This window comes from Diabrotica virgifera, chromosome 1 (genome assembly GCF_917563875.1).
Source record: "Diabrotica virgifera virgifera chromosome 1, PGI_DIABVI_V3a".
Lineage (NCBI taxonomy): Eukaryota > Metazoa > Arthropoda > Insecta > Coleoptera > Chrysomelidae > Diabrotica > Diabrotica virgifera.
In genome coordinates, this window is record NC_065443.1 from 119,537,148 (window position 1) to 119,555,583 (window position 18,436).

At 31.5% G+C, this 18,436-nt stretch overlaps 1 long non-coding RNA gene across 1 annotated transcript in view; it reads right to left on the reverse strand.

The window, feature by feature from the left end:
* Positions 1-802: 802 nt before the first annotated feature.
* The window catches only part of LOC114330567 (uncharacterized), a 43,545-nt gene continuing 25,911 nt past the window's right edge, over positions 803-18,436 (reverse strand). Inside the window, exon 2 of the long non-coding RNA XR_003652490.2 lies at positions 803-962. This is a non-coding gene — a long non-coding RNA (uncharacterized LOC114330567). The remainder of the gene's footprint in view (positions 963-18,436) is intronic.

Below are 18,436 nucleotides of genomic sequence, written 5' to 3' on the forward strand. Positions count from 1 at the left end.
ATAGTGGGCATTTGAGTCGATTTATAGCATCATTAAAGAAAGTTAACCCCATGGTTATTTTATACTTTATACTAATAGTAAACTGGCAAAATAAATTATAAAAAGTATCTTCTTCTGTGAGTACCGCTCCCGAATTTTAGACGTGGATAACTTCCAAATTCCATATTTATACAAAACAGTCATCAGACCAATAATGACATACGCGGCAGAAACACTACCTGATACAGAAAGGACAAAAAAAGTATGCTAGAAACAGCAGAGATGAAAACACTTCGAAAAATCGAAATTAAGACATTATGGGATAGAGCAAGAAGTGAAGATATAAGACAGAGATGCAAGGTGCACAACATTAATAACTGAGTGATAAACAGAAGAGTAGAATGGAACGACCATATAACCCGAATGACAACAAATAGAGTAGTATAGGGAAGGCAAGAGACGGATCCGCAACAGGAAGACGATCAATGGGAAGACCACGAAAAAGATGGAATGATAATTTACTGGAGGCACATTCAAAAACAGACATATGTCTACACAAAAAGAACAAGGAGAAGAAGAAGAAGTTAACTTCCATGACAATTTGCCGATATCGTTCTTGATCTTGCGCGGCATGTAACCATTCATCTGTTGATAAGCCAGTCCATTGAGGAAAGTTTCGAAACCATAAATATTTCTTGCTACCAATTCATCTTTTTCCATTGAGTATTAACTGCAGTATCCAGTATCTGCTGCCTCTCATCATTATAATGGTCTTAAAAAGCATGGTTTATACACTTAATAAAATAATATTAAAAATAGCATATAATTTATCATTGAAATCATTTATTTATCTACATAATAGTTTTTGTTTATAATTTAGGCTTTGGCGCATTTTCCTTCAGCGTTACATACTAATCCATCTACACATTTTCCTCTGAATGGACCTCCTCCAATAAAACGTGACCTGCAAGCATCGCCTTCATCTACAAAAAAAAAAGAAATTTTAGCATTTAAAAACATGAAAAAAAACATAAAAAAAAACAATGAAGAAATAAGGTTGGTCATGAAATACGAATCACGAGAGACAATCAAACATGCTAATTGAAACGAAGAATTATCCTCTTCTGGGCTGCATATGGTAAACTAAGGGACGTATTCAAAAGTGATGTTCCAATCTGTTTGAAACGGAAAGTCTTTACCCAATGCGTTTTGCCGGATATGACCCATGGTGCTGAAAATTAACAACCGAATCTGCTAAGAAGCTAAGAATTGCTTAACGTAACATGGAAATGTCGATAACTGGTGTGTCATTGCGACCATATAACAAGCGAAGAACTACGATTGAGAACAGGAGTCACAGATGTTGTATGTCAGGTGGCTAAACTTAATTGGAACTGGGTCGGTCATGCGGCCCGTCTGACAGAATTTAGATAGAAAAAGAGGTCGTTCGAGTGGAGACCAAGAGCCGATAAAAGAAGTAGAGGAAGACCACCCACACGATGGACGGACAATATAAAATGAATGACCACAAATTGGATTCAAAGCGCCCAGGACAGAAGATAGTGGACCGTAATAGGGGAGGAATATATCCAGCAGTGGATGCAAATTGCTGATTGATGATGATCTTGAAACTTCTACTTCGCAAACGCATAACTAAATGTTAGATATTATGGTCAGTTGTCTTATACGGATCAAAGAAAATAGCACTATCTTCGATCCGCATTGCACCGCATTCTCTCCTAGAAGAAGAGTTTGAATGGAACATATGGTCACGTTTATTTGTCCCTTGAAAATACCGTAGTCATACTCAGTAGGTGCACAAAATCCTATGATGAAACATTACAGAGCAGTACCTTCTATTAACGTTTATATTCTTTGGTTATATGTTGATGGTTATATAATTCAAAGAGTACCCAGTTTTAAATATCTTGGTTGCCATATTACTGAACAACAAGCGTATGATTAAATGTTACATTTGGTCAGTCCTCTTGTACGGTGTCGAAGAATGGGCATTAAAAATATCTACCATTCAGACGTACATACGTATAGTAAAATTACCATGGACGGCTATGCTGACAAATGTGACAGTCCTTAATGGAGCAAATGCTACTCAAGAGCTGCTTGATAATATCAGATGTAGAAAATGGCCTATTGTGAATATGTACTAAGGGGAGACCGATATAATAGTCTTCAACTTATTATGTTGGGTAAAATCGAAGGACGCAGAGAAATTGGTAGAAAACAGGCCTCTTGGTTAAAGAATATCAGAGAGTGGACAGGCATAAAGAAAGCAGACCAACTATTTAGAATAGCTCGAGACAGAGACAGCTTCGCCATGTTAATCTCCAACGCCAAGGGGACTTGATAGGGCACGTTAAGAAGTAGGTAAGAGGACAAGGCAAAGGATAGCTAACATTCACTTAGATAGCAACAATCTGGTTTCAACAAACAACCTCTGAACCAGAGAAGTATTATTCAGTTTGCAGGTTATGGCTCAAGGATGTAGGGATATCGAACAACAGGTATGTGTTTTATCGATTTCGAAAAGGTCTGACCGAATCACCCGGTGGGAATACGCGCGGAGTGAGGCAAATATGCATTTTATCGCTTCGACTTTTAATATTACCTACTACGAATTTAAAGGCATTTAAATCAAGGGAATTAATGCCAACAATCTCAGATACACAGACGATAGGTTACTGATTGCCTTAAATGAAGAAGATTTGCAGCGACTTATAGACAGGGTGACCGAAGCATGTGGTGAATATGGGCTACAACTTAATACTTCTAAGACAAAGCTTATAGTTGTCAGCAAAACGGAGTTACAACCAGTGAACACCAGAGCGTACGGAATAACGTTAGAAAGAGTCCAAAATATTAGCTACTTGGGCGCCAACGGTGTAGTAGGGGAGGAAAGTATGCTAAATTTGCAGTTACTCGAGCGCTTTGGGGACCTATTGGGTGGCGAAGAGGAGGTCCTAAAACGAGAAAAAGTTAAGTAAAATTTTCCATTTTAGAGGGGACTTTTCATTTTTAATTTTATTTTCCATTTCCAAGAACCGTTTTTCCGATTATAGCGCCATCTATTCATAATTTGAAAACATATCTCGAATAAAAGTTGCTTATTTTTACGCAAAAAATCCAAATCTGCAATAAAAGTTGGAGGCTCCTATTTAAGATTTTTCAAAAATATTGAATACATGTATTTAGTATGATACAATTGATCCAAATAATAGCATAACCCAGACATCCAAAGTGAAAGTTATCCTCCAACACCAAACTGTTCTATATGGTCCACACAATGTTCAGAAAAAAGTCACACCATTTTGAGCGTCGGGTTTGGGGGGAGAGGGGGAGATATCGGTAAATTCGTAGTTTTTACGTTTTTCGTCAATATTTCTAAAACTATGGGGTTTAGCATGAATAATCTTCTATACAAAAATGTTCTACATTAAATTTGAAACAAAAAAGGCCCTATCCATAATCCTAAAATGAACGGTTCCAAAGTTACGGATGTATTATAATATATTTGGTCCAAAAAAGGCCTAACCCAGACATCCAAAGTAAAAGTTTTCCTCCAACACCAAATTGTTCTATATGGTCCACATATTGTTCAGTAAAAAGTTGCACCATTTTGAGCAACCGGGTGGGGGGGGGGGGTGATGGGGGTGAAGTCGGTAAATTTGTAGTTTTTTTAAGTTTTTCGTCAATATTTCTAAAACTATGCTTTAGCGTAAACAATGTTCTATACAAAATTGTTCTACATAAAATTTAAAACAAAAAAGGTCACATACATAATTGTTATAAAAGCAACGGTTCCAGAGTTACGGAGGGTGAAATTGGAGGTTTTCGAAACTTTTTATATTATTTTGGCAATTGATGATGATTTTTGGTGGTGAGGTTGACGTTTCTTCACGGGCTTATCACTAGCATACCACCGGCCACTAAGATAGCAAATTTTATTTACAAAACACAATCCTGTTAAAGAAAATTTTGTTTCATCAGTACTAATATTATAAATTGCTCAATAAATATAAAAAGTATCCAAAACCTCCACTTTTCACCCTCCGTAACTCTGGAACCATTGATTTTATAACAATTATGTATAGAACCTTTTTTGTTTCAAATTTCATGTAGAATATTTTTCTATAAAACATTGTTTACGCTAAAGCATAGTTTTAGAAGTATTGACGGAAAACTTAAAAAAACTTCTAATTTATCGACTTTTTCCCCATCTCCCCCCTAAACTGGACGCTCAAAATGGTGTAACTTTTTACTGAACAATATGTGGACCATATTAAACAATTTGGTGTTGGAGGAAAACTTTTACTTTGTATGTCTGGGTTAGGCCTTTTTTGGACCAATTATACTATTATACTACCTCCGTAACTTTGGAACCGCTCATTTTAGAAGGATTATGCAAAGGACCTTTTCTATTTCAAATTTAATGTAGAATATTTTTTATAGATGGTTGTTCATGCTATACCGCATAGTTTTAGAAATATTGACGAAAAACTTAAAATACTACGAATTTACCGATTTCTCCACCCTCTCCCTCCCAAACCCGACTCTCAAAATGGTGTGACTTTTTTCTCAACATTATATGGACCATATAGAACAATTTGGTGTTGGAGGATAACTTTCACTTTGGATGTCTGGGTTTATGTCTAGTTATACCATACTATATTTTACAATTGTTCGATCCGATGTTCATTCCGCGAAATATCGCGGGGTTCTAATTTAAAATTTAAATTTTACCCCTACCCCTCACCATGGGGGTCATGTTTGGTATCATTCAATAGATTTTTGAAAATTATTGAAAATGTGTTTTTTAGTTTTTTGATCTGACGTTCATTTCGCAATATATTCGCTCCTCGCCCCACTCAAATCGTCAGATGTTTGAAATATACACTCTTTTGCATTTACTTAACTTATACAGGGTGGTTCATCTTATTCGCCTCGGTCTCTGTACGGAGAACCACTTGATTTTTTAAAAAAATTTCTTCACAGAAATATACAGGGCCTTTAATACTGCAACCTAAAAATAATGTGAATTATACAGGGTGTTCCAAAAAAGAGTGGTATATCAAAGTTATATTTTTTCTTATGGAATGCCCTATATCTGATGACATTATTCAATTGACCTTAAAAAATAAGCTATACTTTCATAAGGGTTCCCTATACTTAAATACAGGGTGTTTTGATTTATTTCGATTTTTATAAAAATGTAAGGTTTTAGAAAAAAATAAATATCTACGAATCTAAGAAGCACTAACAAATTCTTTCTTGGATCTTAATAATAGACTATTTAGCATACTTAAACAGATGCATATTGCAACAAAATTTCTTACAGGGTGGTCAAAATATGAGATTGTTCTATTAACAAATTCAAGCTGTAATAACTTACTTATTTTAAATGGAACATCCTGTATCTTACTAGTCTGTCGAGTAGAAAATTTACTTAGCTTTCAATTCTTATTAGGGTTTCCTATACCTATCTAGTTTCATTTTTTAAATATTTAAAGATTTCCTAATTTGTAAGCTTTAAAAATTAGAATTAAGTACCTATATCGTAGTTATGTACAACACATCACCAACACCGGCAATATACTTAGATATCTTAGTCAAGATAGTTTCATTAATAAAATTCACATTTTTATCATTTAATCACACAGAGTGTTCTTATTTTAAATGACATACTCGATATTCTATTCTTTATAATGGAAGATATTTAAAATCTCTTCAATTCCATGTTAACATTCTCAATACACATGTTATTCTGTAAATATAAATTCCCATGTTATTCTGTAAATACCCATTTTTACATATTTTTGTACAATAGGCTCGTTTTCGTCAAAGTAGCCATTGCATTTAATTGTTTGTAATTGCGATTTAAAGATTCAAACAAAAAGTGGCGTTCTTAAATTTACTTAATAACCGTTGGGTTAAGATATGGAAAATATTTATACGGAATGAAATATAATTTAAATATCTTCCAGAATACGGCATCTAATATAGGGTATGAAGTTTAAAATAAACATATTATTCAATTTCACATGTAGGCCAAAATCAACTAAAATAATACAACACTCTGTGTGATTACATGATAACAATGAAAATTTTATTATTAATGACAGTATCTTATCTAAGTATATTGCCGGTGTTGGTGGTGTGTTGTACATAAACACGACATAGGTACTTATGTAATTCTAATTTTTAAAGCTTACAAATTAGGAAATCTTTAAATATTTAAAAAATGAAGGGAGATAGGTATAGGAAACCCTAATAAGAATTGAAAGCTAAGTAAACTTTCTACTCGATAGACTAGTAAGCTACAGGGTGTTCCATTTAAAAAAAGTAAGTTATTACAGCTTGAATTTGTTAATAGAACAATCTAATATTTTGACCACCCTGTAAAAAGATAGGTATAGGAAACCCTAATACAAATTGAAAGCTAAGCAAATTTTCTACGCGATAGACTAGTAAGATACAGGGTGTTCCATTTAAAATAAGTAAGTTATTACAGCTTGAATTTGTTAATAGAACAATCTCATATTTTGACCCCCCTGTAAGAAATTTTGTTGCAATAAGCATCTATTTAAGTATGCTATATAGTCTATTATTAAGATCCAAGAAAGAATTTGTTACTGCTTCTTAGATTCGTAGATATTTATTTTTTTCTAAAACCTTACATTTTTATAAAAATCGAAATAAATCAAAACACCCTGTATTTAGGTATAGGGAACCCTTATGAAAGTATAGCTTATTTTTTAAGGTCAATTCAATAATGTCATCAGACATAGGGTATTCCATAAGAAAAAATATAACTTTGATATACCACTCTTTTTTGGAACACCCTGTATAATTCACATTATTTTTAGGTTGTAGTATTAAAGGCCCTGTATATTTCTGTGAAGAAAATTTTTTAAAATATCAAGTGGTTTTCCGTACAGAGACCGAGGCGAATAAGATGAACCACCCTGTATATATATATATATATATATATATATATATATATATATATATATATATATATATATATATATATATATATATATATATATATATATATATATATATATATATATATATATATATATATATATATATAACAGGTATATAATATTTGCTGAACAGTTAGGAAACAAGGCTGAAATATTGGGGTAGCAGCAATCTCAAAGAAAACTCTTTATAATAGTTCCAAGCTTTCGAAAATGTTTATTTTCATCATCAGGGAAACTACAATCATAAATAGACAGTATTTAACAAATAGGCTAACTGAAATCAATAATAATTGCTATCTTTGTGTTACCAAAAATCCAGAACACCATAGTTTCCTCTCACTAAACCAGGTGTCGAGGATCCCCAAAAACACAAAAACAACAAAAAATTGTTTTGAGAAATGCAGAGTCAATACTTTCACTAAAAACACTGCATATCACAAAACAATCTTACTAAAGAGTTACTTATATGTTTGTACTTACATTATTTGAGGATGTTGAGCCTAGTTGTTAAACACTGACATATAAAACGAAATTTTGTCCTGGTACAAATCGTATATAAAAATTAAAATTAAAAACTATATATAAAAAATTGTTCTAAAAATCGAGTATAAATTGAAAAATGGTAAAATATTTTAAAAAATGATGTATGTCAAATGGCATTTTTGAAAATGTCTAACAAATGTTATATCGATTTTTATTAAATTTTGTTTGAATTCATACGGAAACGTCACTACCACTGAACCAATTATAATTATTTAATAAATGTTTTTTAAATTTTGAAATAGGAAAATTCCGAAATGAGAATAAAACAGTTTTAATCAATGCAAAGTTTTTTTTTTTTTTTTTTTTTTAAAGTAGATGTCTTTTTTATTATGTGATTTGTATTGAAAAAATCTATAAATTATATATTAAATGAAAGAAGAATTTGAATTATTAAATTTAAATTGGTTATTTTTATCTAAGGTGAGTAAATAAGAATAAATTTCACTGAGATGTCTTACATCTGATTTTTTGTTTATTGAATTTTCTTCTTGAAAGATAAAAGCCATTTCCAAAAAGAGTCTTTTGTTATATGAGTTCTCAGAAGCTAGTACTTTAGTATATTGATAATCCATTGTATGACCCTCTTTGGAAACGTGTTCTGCTAAAGCACAACGTTCAGGATGTAGTCTAGAATCACTTTTATGTGATATTATTCGAGATGATAAAGTTCTCGAGGTGATACCTATATAGTTCATATTACAACTATGACAAGGTATACTATAAACTACATTGGAACAAGATAATGCAGGAGTTTTATCTTTCAGTCTAGTAAAAATTGAGTTTATAGATAATGTGATACTATTAGCTATTTTTATGCTACTAATTTGATTAAAGATTCTACATAGCTTTGGTGTGATGTTTTTAATGTAAGGGAGTGAAAAATATTTAAAGTTAATGGGTTCCTGGTTTTCTGTAACATTAGGAAGATTATTTAAATTTTGGTTGTTAATACTATTATTATTTGTGTATGAGATGTCAGATGTGTTAAAAAGTAATTTCTTTATAAGGGTTTTTGGATAGGAATTGTCAGTGAATATATTAAATAATATTTTTAGATTTGTATTATGAAATGAGCTGTCTGATATTTTTAAAACCCTTGATTTCATTTGTTTTATTAAATTAACTTTTTGAGAAAATTTATGGTATGACCAATAATTCATATACCTACCTGAGCTTATTGGTTTTTGGTACCAGTCAATCATTAAGGTGTTTGTAGTAGTATTACGAATAAATTTAGTATCTAAGAAGGGTAGAGTACCATTTTCATCTTCTCTTTCTAAGGTAAATTGAATGTAAGGATCATAACTGTTGAAGATGAATAAGATTTCATCCAAGGCATTGGAAGGTAGGCTAAGTATTATGTCATCAACATATTTCTTAATAAAACAAAGGTCAAAAGGTAGTACTGGTATTACTACGTCTAACAAATCGTCCATCACATAACATGCAATAATAGGTGAAATTGTCGCTCCCATAAATTAATAATCAATATTATTCACAAAAATTTGGTACTCCTATGGGAGCGACAATTTCACCTATTATTGCATGTTATGTGATGGACGATTTGTTAGACGTAGTAATACCAGTACTACCTTTTGACCTTTGTTTTATTAAGAAATATGTTGATGACATAATACTTAGCCTACCTTCCAATGCCTTGGATGAAATCTTATTCATCTTCAACAGTTATGATCCTTACATTCAATTTACCTTAGAAAGAGAAGATGAAAATGGTACTCTACCCTTCTTAGATACTAAATTTATTCGTAATACTACTACAAACACCTTAATGATTGACTGGTACCAAAAACCAATAAGCTCAGGTAGGTATATGAATTATTGGTCATACCATAAATTTTCTCAAAAAGTTAATTTAATAAAACAAATGAAATCAAGGGTTTTAAAAATATCAGACAGCTCATTTCATAATACAAATCTAAAAATATTATTTAATATATTCACTGACAATTCCTATCCAAAAACCCTTATAAAGAAATTACTTTTTAACACATCTGACATCTCATACACAAATAATAATAGTATTAACAACCAAAATTTAAATAATCTTCCTAATGTTACAGAAAACCAGGAACCCATTAACTTTAAATATTTTTCACTCCCTTACATTAAAAACATCACACCAAAGCTATGTAGAATCTTTAATCAAATTAGTAGCATAAAAATAGCTAATAGTATCACATTATCTATAAACTCAATTTTTACTAGACTGAAAGATAAAACTCCTGCATTATCTTGTTCCAATGTAGTTTATAGTATACCTTGTCATAGTTGTAATATGAACTATATAGGTATCACCTCGAGAACTTTATCATCTCGAATAATATCACATAAAAGTGATTCTAGACTACATCCTGAACGTTGTGCTTTAGCAGAACACGTTTCCAAAGAGGGTCATACAATGGATTATCAATATACTAAAGTACTAGCTTCTGAGAACTCATATAACAAAAGACTCTTTTTGGAAATGGCTTTTATCTTTCAAGAAGAAAATTCAATAAACAAAAAATCAGATGTAAGACATCTCAGTGAAATTTATTCTTATTTACTCACCTTAGATAAAAATAACCAATTTAAATTTAATAATTCAAATTCTTCTTTCATTTAATATATAATTTATAGATTTTTTCAATACAAATCACATAATAAAAAAGACATCTACTTTAAAAAAAAAAAAAAAAAAAAAAAAAAAAAAAAAAAAAACTTTGCATTGATTAAAACTGTTTTATTCTCATTTCGGAATTTTCCTATTTCAAAATTTAAAAAACATTTATTAAATAATTATAATTGGTTCAGTGGTAGTGACGTTTCCGTATGAATTCAAACAAAATTTAATAAAAATCGATATAACATTTGTTAGACATTTTCAAAAATGCCATTTGACATACATCATTTTTTAAAATATTTTACCATTTTTCAATTTATACTCGATTTTTAGAACAATTTTTTATATATAGTTTTTAATTTTAATTTTTATATACGATTTGTACCAGGACAAAATTTCGTTTTATATGTCAGTGTTTAACAACTAGGCTCAACATCCTCAAATAATGTAAGTACAAACATATAAGTAACTCTTTAGTAAGATTGTTTTGTGATATGCAGTGTTTTTAGTGAAAGTATTGACTCTGCATTTCTCAAAACAATTTTTTGTTGTTTTTGTGTTTTTGGGGATCCTCGACACCTGGTTTAGTGAGAGGAAACTATGGTGTTCTGGATTTTTGGTAACACAAAGATAGCAATTATTATTGATTTCAGTTAGCCTATTTGTTAAATACTGTCTATTTATGATTGTAGTTTCCCTGATGATGAAAATAAACATTTTCGAAAGCTTGGAACTATTATAAAGAGTTTTCTTTGAGATTGCTGCTACCCCAATATTTCAGCCTTGTTTTATATATATATATATATATATATATATATATATATATATATATATATATATATATATATATATATATATATATACTATATATATATATATATATGCCATTTTTTGACGAATTTGTGCTCCAATGCCATGTATTATGGCGTTTTAATTCATAAAAGCAATAGCAAGCTTTGCTAGAAGCTTTATTCTTTTTGCACATTCCGATAGCTCAGAGGATAGGAGACGGTATTATTAAATTGTCTTCGTTCCCTGCCATCAAAAGAGATGGCGCCTCTGTAAGCTGCCACTAGAGTGGCGAAATTTTTGGAGACGTTCAGAGAAACTTCCGTGATTTAATTTGTAGTACCAGCTCGACTGACTGATGAGAGGGAGACCTTGAAATATCGATATATCAGTCTATTGGTACCAGTTAAATCACGGAAGTTTTGACGAATTTGTGCTCCAATGCCATGTATTATGGCGTTTTAATTCATAAAAGCAATAGCAAGCTTTGCTAGAAGCTTTATTCTTTTTGCATATATATATATATATATATATATATATATATATATATATATATATATATATATATATATATATATATATATATATATATATATATATATATATATATTGATACATGTATCCATGTGACTTCCAAAGTAGATTCTCGTAATACGTTGTTACTTCATATATACCGTTATGACTTCCGATTTCGGAAGTCACAACGTTTTGCCTATATTTTTACGAATTTGGCTACTAGATGGTATCAGAAGGCTTATATTAAAAATTTCGCTGGAAGTCATATCGTATCTAACATACTCATAAGAACAGATTTTAGTTCGACGGTATATCACCAGCGCTAGTGTCGCTCCCGTGCTACTATACAGGCTATGTACACAACGCGTAGCGTCTTCCGTATACCACACCGCTCGGTGTGACTTCCGTTTTTTGGCAACCCTGTGTAACGGTTTCCAGACATTTATCTGTTGTAGATTCGCGGTCCTAATCGTACTTAGTGTTTTGTGTGCCTTTTGTTTTTAAACATGAATAATAGCAGATCTGCTTTACTTTTAAAGTTAGCCTTAAATGAAGGTACAATAAGTGATTATATATCTCTATAATTATATATTTTCTGTACTTATTTTAATCTATAATATTTACTTACCTATTTACTTATATAAATTCATTTTTCTCGTGTTTTTGTTTACTTCCTTTTTTACAATGAACTTCTAATTTAATCTACACTCACCGGCACGAAAAACGGGCACCCCAAAAAAATGGGTAATTTTTGATGTCTCGTATCTCCCAAACCTGTTGTCCGATTTAAGTAATTTTTTTTAATATGTTATAGCCTTATTCTTTAACAAAATAGCTATGATAATATTGTTGATAGACAGGTAAATTTTCATTGTATACCGGGTGTACCAATCAAACTGGGTTTTTTTTCTCAATTTTCACAACACCCTGTGGAATATTCTAGCCTTTATAAAATATTTAAATCAAAGCCTAACTATAGCTCCAGGTTTTATTAACATTCTGTTTTTTTATTCATTCGCTTACGTTGGATAATAAAAAGTTAAGGACTTTAACAACTAGCCATGTTCTTTATCGATACAGGTGTTTCTAAATATAAGTGCGACAAACTTTAAGGGGTAATTTCTGCATGAAAAAATAATGATCGTTTGGCAAAAGAATTTTATATTTGCAAGCATTTGCGGACATAGCTTTATCAAGTAAACGATCATTATTTTTTCATGCAGAATTACCCCTTAAAGTTTGTCGCACTTATTTAGAAACACCATGTATTGATAAAGAACATGTTTAGTTGTTAAAGTCCCTAACTTTTTTATTATCCAACATAAGCGAATGAATAACAAACAGAACGTTAAGAAAACCTGGGGCTATAGTTGGGTTTTAATTTCAATATTGTATAAAGGCTAGAATATTCCACAGGGTGTTGTGAAAATTGAAAAAAAAACAGATTGATTGGTACGCCCAGTATACAATGATAATTTACCTGTCTAGAAACAATGTTATTACAGCGATATAGTTAAAGAATAAGGCTATAGCACAGGGGTGGGCAAAAGCCGGCCCGCGGGTCGGGTCCGGCCCTTTCGCTTACTTTGTCCGGCCCGTTGAAAAACCCCGCAAGTACCTAATCTTTTTAATCCCTTTTATGTGATTTTGTTGAAATCAACAGTAATAGTTTGCATAGTGTTCACATAAATTATTAAATATATAAATAATAGAGAGTATTATAATTACGAACAGCCTTAGCTAACTATATTTTTAAAAACTGTTTAATTGTAACTATTTACTTTAAATTTCTTTTAAAATATAGGGAAATCCCCGGAGATTCATAATTGTTTATTCGGTATTAATAATCGTATTTAACTCTCAAGGTCTCAAGACAAGCACTCGGTGTTTGGGTATCTATTTCAACCATATCACTGACAGTTTATGATCTAAATACCTCAGCACTTTGGTCCCAATAATATGATTCTTTATTTATTAAATCTGAATTAAGTATGGTTGTTTGGAATACCTACTTCAGCATAAAATTCATTGTTACCGATTTTTGCCGAAGTTTTACAACTACTTCGAAAGACGCGTATAAGTTTATTTTGATTTAGCACTGGTCGTATTTCCTATTACTCCTCATATTTCTTTTGATACAGTGTGTGTTATTTTGCAAATATATAATAAATTGAAAAAGTGGAGGACATTTTGTAAGTAAAATTTGAAAACATTGTTTTTATTTTATTGTATTAAAATATTTATTTGTAAGCATTTGCAAAATGATACAATCTAAAAAAAGAAAAGTTGATTTGGAATGCAGAAATTTTAATGAAGCATGGACAGAAAAATACCTTTTTACGAACATTGGTAAGAAAGCAATTTGTTTAGTTTGCCATTAAACCATTGCTGTTTTCAAGGAATATAATTTAAAGAGGCATTTTACATCAAAACATCCAAAATATGCATCGTTTTCTTTAGAAGAACTTAAAAATGCTGCAGACAACTTAGCAAAAAACTTAAATAAACAACAAAATATTTTTAGCAAACAAAGTAACATCGAGAAATCTACCACACAAGCAAGTTATGTTATTGCACACAAAATTGCTAAGTTATGTAAACCTTTTTCTGAAGCAGAATTTGTTAAACAGTGCATGGTAGAAGTGTCGGAGATATGTTGTCCTGAAAAAAAACATATTTTTGAAAATTTAAGCCTGTCAAGGAGAACAATAGTACGACGGATCGAAAATATTTCAGGAAATTTACTCGACCAGCTAAAAACAATAATTGCTGATTTTACATATTGTTCTCTGGCGTTGGATGAGTCCTGCGATATTACTGACACAAGTCAATTATTAATATTTATTCGGGGCATTAACAAAAAATGTGAAATTCGCGAGGAACTTCTTAGTGTGCATCCAATGAAAGATACAACTACCGGTGAAGACTTCTTTAACGCTGTTGAAGAGTGTTTAGTTAAAGTAAATTTACCTTGGAACAAAATAGTAAGCATCACTACGGATGGCTGTCCTAGTTTAACAGGGGAAAATGTGGGCTTACTAAAACGAATCAGCGACAAAGTAAAACAGTTGCAGCCAGAACAAGACATATTATTTTTACACTGCATTATTCATCAAGAAGTGTTATGTAGAAAAGTTTTAAAATTGAATCACGTCGTTACTGTTGTGACAAAAGTTGTAAATTTTATCCAGGAACGTGCCTTAAATCATCGACAGTTTGTTGAATTTTTGAAAGAAATTGAAAGTGACTTTTACGAAATTCCTTACTACACTGAGGTGAGATGGCTTAGCATCGGTAAAGTTTTGGACAGATTTCAATATTTGCTTGATGAAATAGTATCCTTCTTGTCGATAAAAGAAAAACTACATGATTTTCCTGAATTGCAAAATGAGGCATGGCTAAACGATTTGTCGTTTTCTGTAGATATTGTAAAATATTTAAATGAACTTAATGTAAATTTACAAGGGAAAAACCAGTTCGCTTTCAATATGCACTCAAATGTCAAAACATTTATGATAAAACTAAACTTATTTGCTGAGAACTTTAATAAAAAAATATTAAACCACTTCCCATCATTACAAACACGACGAGAATTATTGAAAAATTCTGATTTTCTTAAATATAGTTCAGTAACACAAGACCTGCATACTGAATTCCAAAGAAGATTTCAAGATTTCAAAGCTATTGAAAAACCTTTGTCATTAATTAGTCAACCTTTCAATTTCGATGTGCAAGAAGCTCCTGTTGAAATTCAGCTAGAATTAATTGACTTACAGGCAAATAATTTATTAAAAGAAAATGTTCAATCAAACGAATTGAGTGCTTTCTACGGTGCTTTGAATACAGAACATTTTAAACATTTTTTAAACTATGTTCAAAAATACCTAGTTTTATTTGGTTCGACATATATTTGTGAAAGAACTTTTTCGTTGATGGTTTCCACGAAAAATAAATATCGATCACAAATTACTGACGAAAATCTACACTCGGTATTAAGGATTGCTACAAGTGATTTGGATCCCAATTTTGAAGAAATAATATCACATGAACATTCGCGATTTCACGTTTCGCATTAACTATTATAGAAGTTATACTTATAATGAGTATTCTATTAATTTTAACGTTTAATGTTTGTCTTTTTTTTTATAATTTTATTTAATATTAGGTATATTTACAAAATATGTATCAATATAAATTAATTTGTATCGTTAAAATATAAATAAATAAGAAAATAAAATCTTTCAATAACTGATTTATTTAATTACCATTAATTTATTACTATTCTTCTAACGCCGACTCCACTAATGAAGGTTGGCTAAAACACCATTGCAAATTCGTCTCTATTTTCTGCTTTTCTTAAAAGCGTCTGTGTGTTTAACCCGGTCCAGTCTCAAATGTTTTCAGTCAGAATATTTGTCGTCTACCAGGACCCCTTTTTCCTTCGAACAACTCGTACATATCATTTCTGAGCATGTGCCGTAAATATGCTGTCTGTCTCCTTTTAATGGAGGTCAAAAGTTCTCTGTCTCTTTCCATTTCGTGCAACATCATTTTGTTCGTATATGATCGGTCCATGGTATTTTCTAAATTCTCCCAAAAAGCCACATCTCAAAAGCTTCCGGCTTTCTCATTAAGTCAACATTAACAATCCAAGCTTCGGCACCATAAAAAAGAATAGAGTGGATATACAACATTTTATCAACTAATATCAGATTTGCAGATTGAGTCTTTGGTGACTCAGAAATGTCCTCATCTTCAAAAAGTCTACCCTCAATTGCTCTATTCTTGATCGAATTTATGATTTCGAATTTAAATCTTCCGTAATCCAGACTCCTAAGTAAGTATTTCATTTTGTCCACTTGCTCAATATCTTCATTTTTTATCTGGTTCTTTTTCTGGATCTTCTTATGATTTAATATAATGACCATTTTTTTTTCAATTACGTGACATATTTTACTGGGCACAAGTTTTTCGCATGTATTCCCAAGTAGGACAATTTATTATTACCATTTTCTAATTATTAACAGTCAAATTTCTTTGTCCAAATGCTTTAAAATAATGCTTATAGTATTTATTTCTTGGGCAGGGAATAAACTACACCAAAAAAATTCGCGTGGGCACAGCGTACATATCCGGTATAGTCCTCCGGCCCGAGAGACATTTTGAAACTTTCATTTTGGCCCGCGCTTAAAAGTAATTGCCCACCCCTGATCTAAGCGGTTTTTTAAAATTTATGGGTTTTGCAATATTTTACCGTCAGCGAACGGACTAATAGTAGAGGATCCGATATAAGGCCGATCTGCATCGATCTATTTAATGGATAACGTGTGCGTGAAGTAACAATGTATTTTAAACGGGATTTACTTTTTCGCACTGTTTTTGACACACTTTCATATAATCAAATATCCTTAACTTTCGCGTTGTCATGGTGATGACATAATGAGCAATAAATTACAAAAAAAAATTTGACAGTTTTGTGGTTTGAAAGAAATTAGAATGTTTAAATAATTTCTAAAAATTGTAGAATAGGAATGAATTCCAGTGATGAAGAGTTACAGTTTTTTTATTTGTTTATCGTAGATAAAATATTGTATGAAACTGTGCGTGAAGTACTTTTTGCGAACTTAAGCGATGTATAGCACTCGCTCCGTTGTCGCTTGTGCTCTAAACATCACGTGCATTCGTAAAAAGCATACTTCACGAACTGTTTCATAAATAACTATTTTCATATATTAAAAAAAATGTTTCGACCCGGGTAGATATTATTCCAGATTTTCAGATTTCAGCACAGTGTTAGATGGTTGGGGCATATATGGAGAGCAGGTAGCGTAACAACTATAAACTCAATTTTACAATGGAAACCCGGAGTTAGAAGGAGACGCGGAGGAACTAGAATAAATGGTTACAGGAAGTAAAGGAAAATTTATATAGGGCAGGAATTAGAGACTAGCAGAAAAAGACAGAGGATAGAAAGAACTGGAGAAGCACAGTCAATAGTATCGAGTAGCAGACTGGGACTAATCTGCTCTAAAAAGATGGATCTAGATAGCTTTTTAGCAGCTCAACCCCACCTGGTGTATTTAGCCATTTAATTTTCTTATTACACATTATTATTGGTACATCAAAAATTAAAAGGACAGTGCCTGTAATAAAATCTAAAATTCAAAATTTAATCAAGAAAAATAATAAATATTAAAATTTCCTATAAGTTCAAATTTATTTATTAAAATTTTTGATATAATTTTCATAAATAAATTACTTACTAATAACACTTTTTTAATTAATTCCAAAAAATCCATTTTGCAGCAATAATAAAATATTAGTATTTGTAAAATAAATATCAATCATATCATAAATACTACAGGTTTACAAAAAAAAACTAAATTTCGGACTATTTGACGAAACCATGTTACAAGGGGGTTTTCGGGGTGGCTGATCACGAATCCGGGGTCCGCTCACCTCTTTCACGCCAGGTAAAGGTCATTTCAAGGTCAAATCAAGATAAATCGACAGTCGCTCTGAGAAAGTATATTAGGGCGTTTTTGGTGTCGCTGATGACGAATCATTAGTCCGCTGACCTCTATCACGTCTAGTTCAAGGTCAAATCAACATAAATCGACACAATCGCTCTGAAAATATAGGGGTTTTGGAGTCACTGATCATGAAAACTGCGGTCCGTTGAGCTCTACCACGTAAGGTAATGGTCATTTCAAGGCCAAATCAGGACAAGTCCACAAAACTGATTTGACCTTGAAATGACCTTTACCTGTCGCGGTTGAGCTCAACGGACCCCAGTTTTGTGATCAGCGACCCCAAAAACCCCCTAATATACTTTTTCAGAGCGATCGTGTCCATTTATCTTGATTTGACCTCGAAATGACCTTGAGCTAGACGTGATAGAGGTCAGCGGACACAAATTCGTCATCAGCGACCACAAAAACCCCCTAATATACTTTTTCATAGCGACTGTCGGTTTATCTTG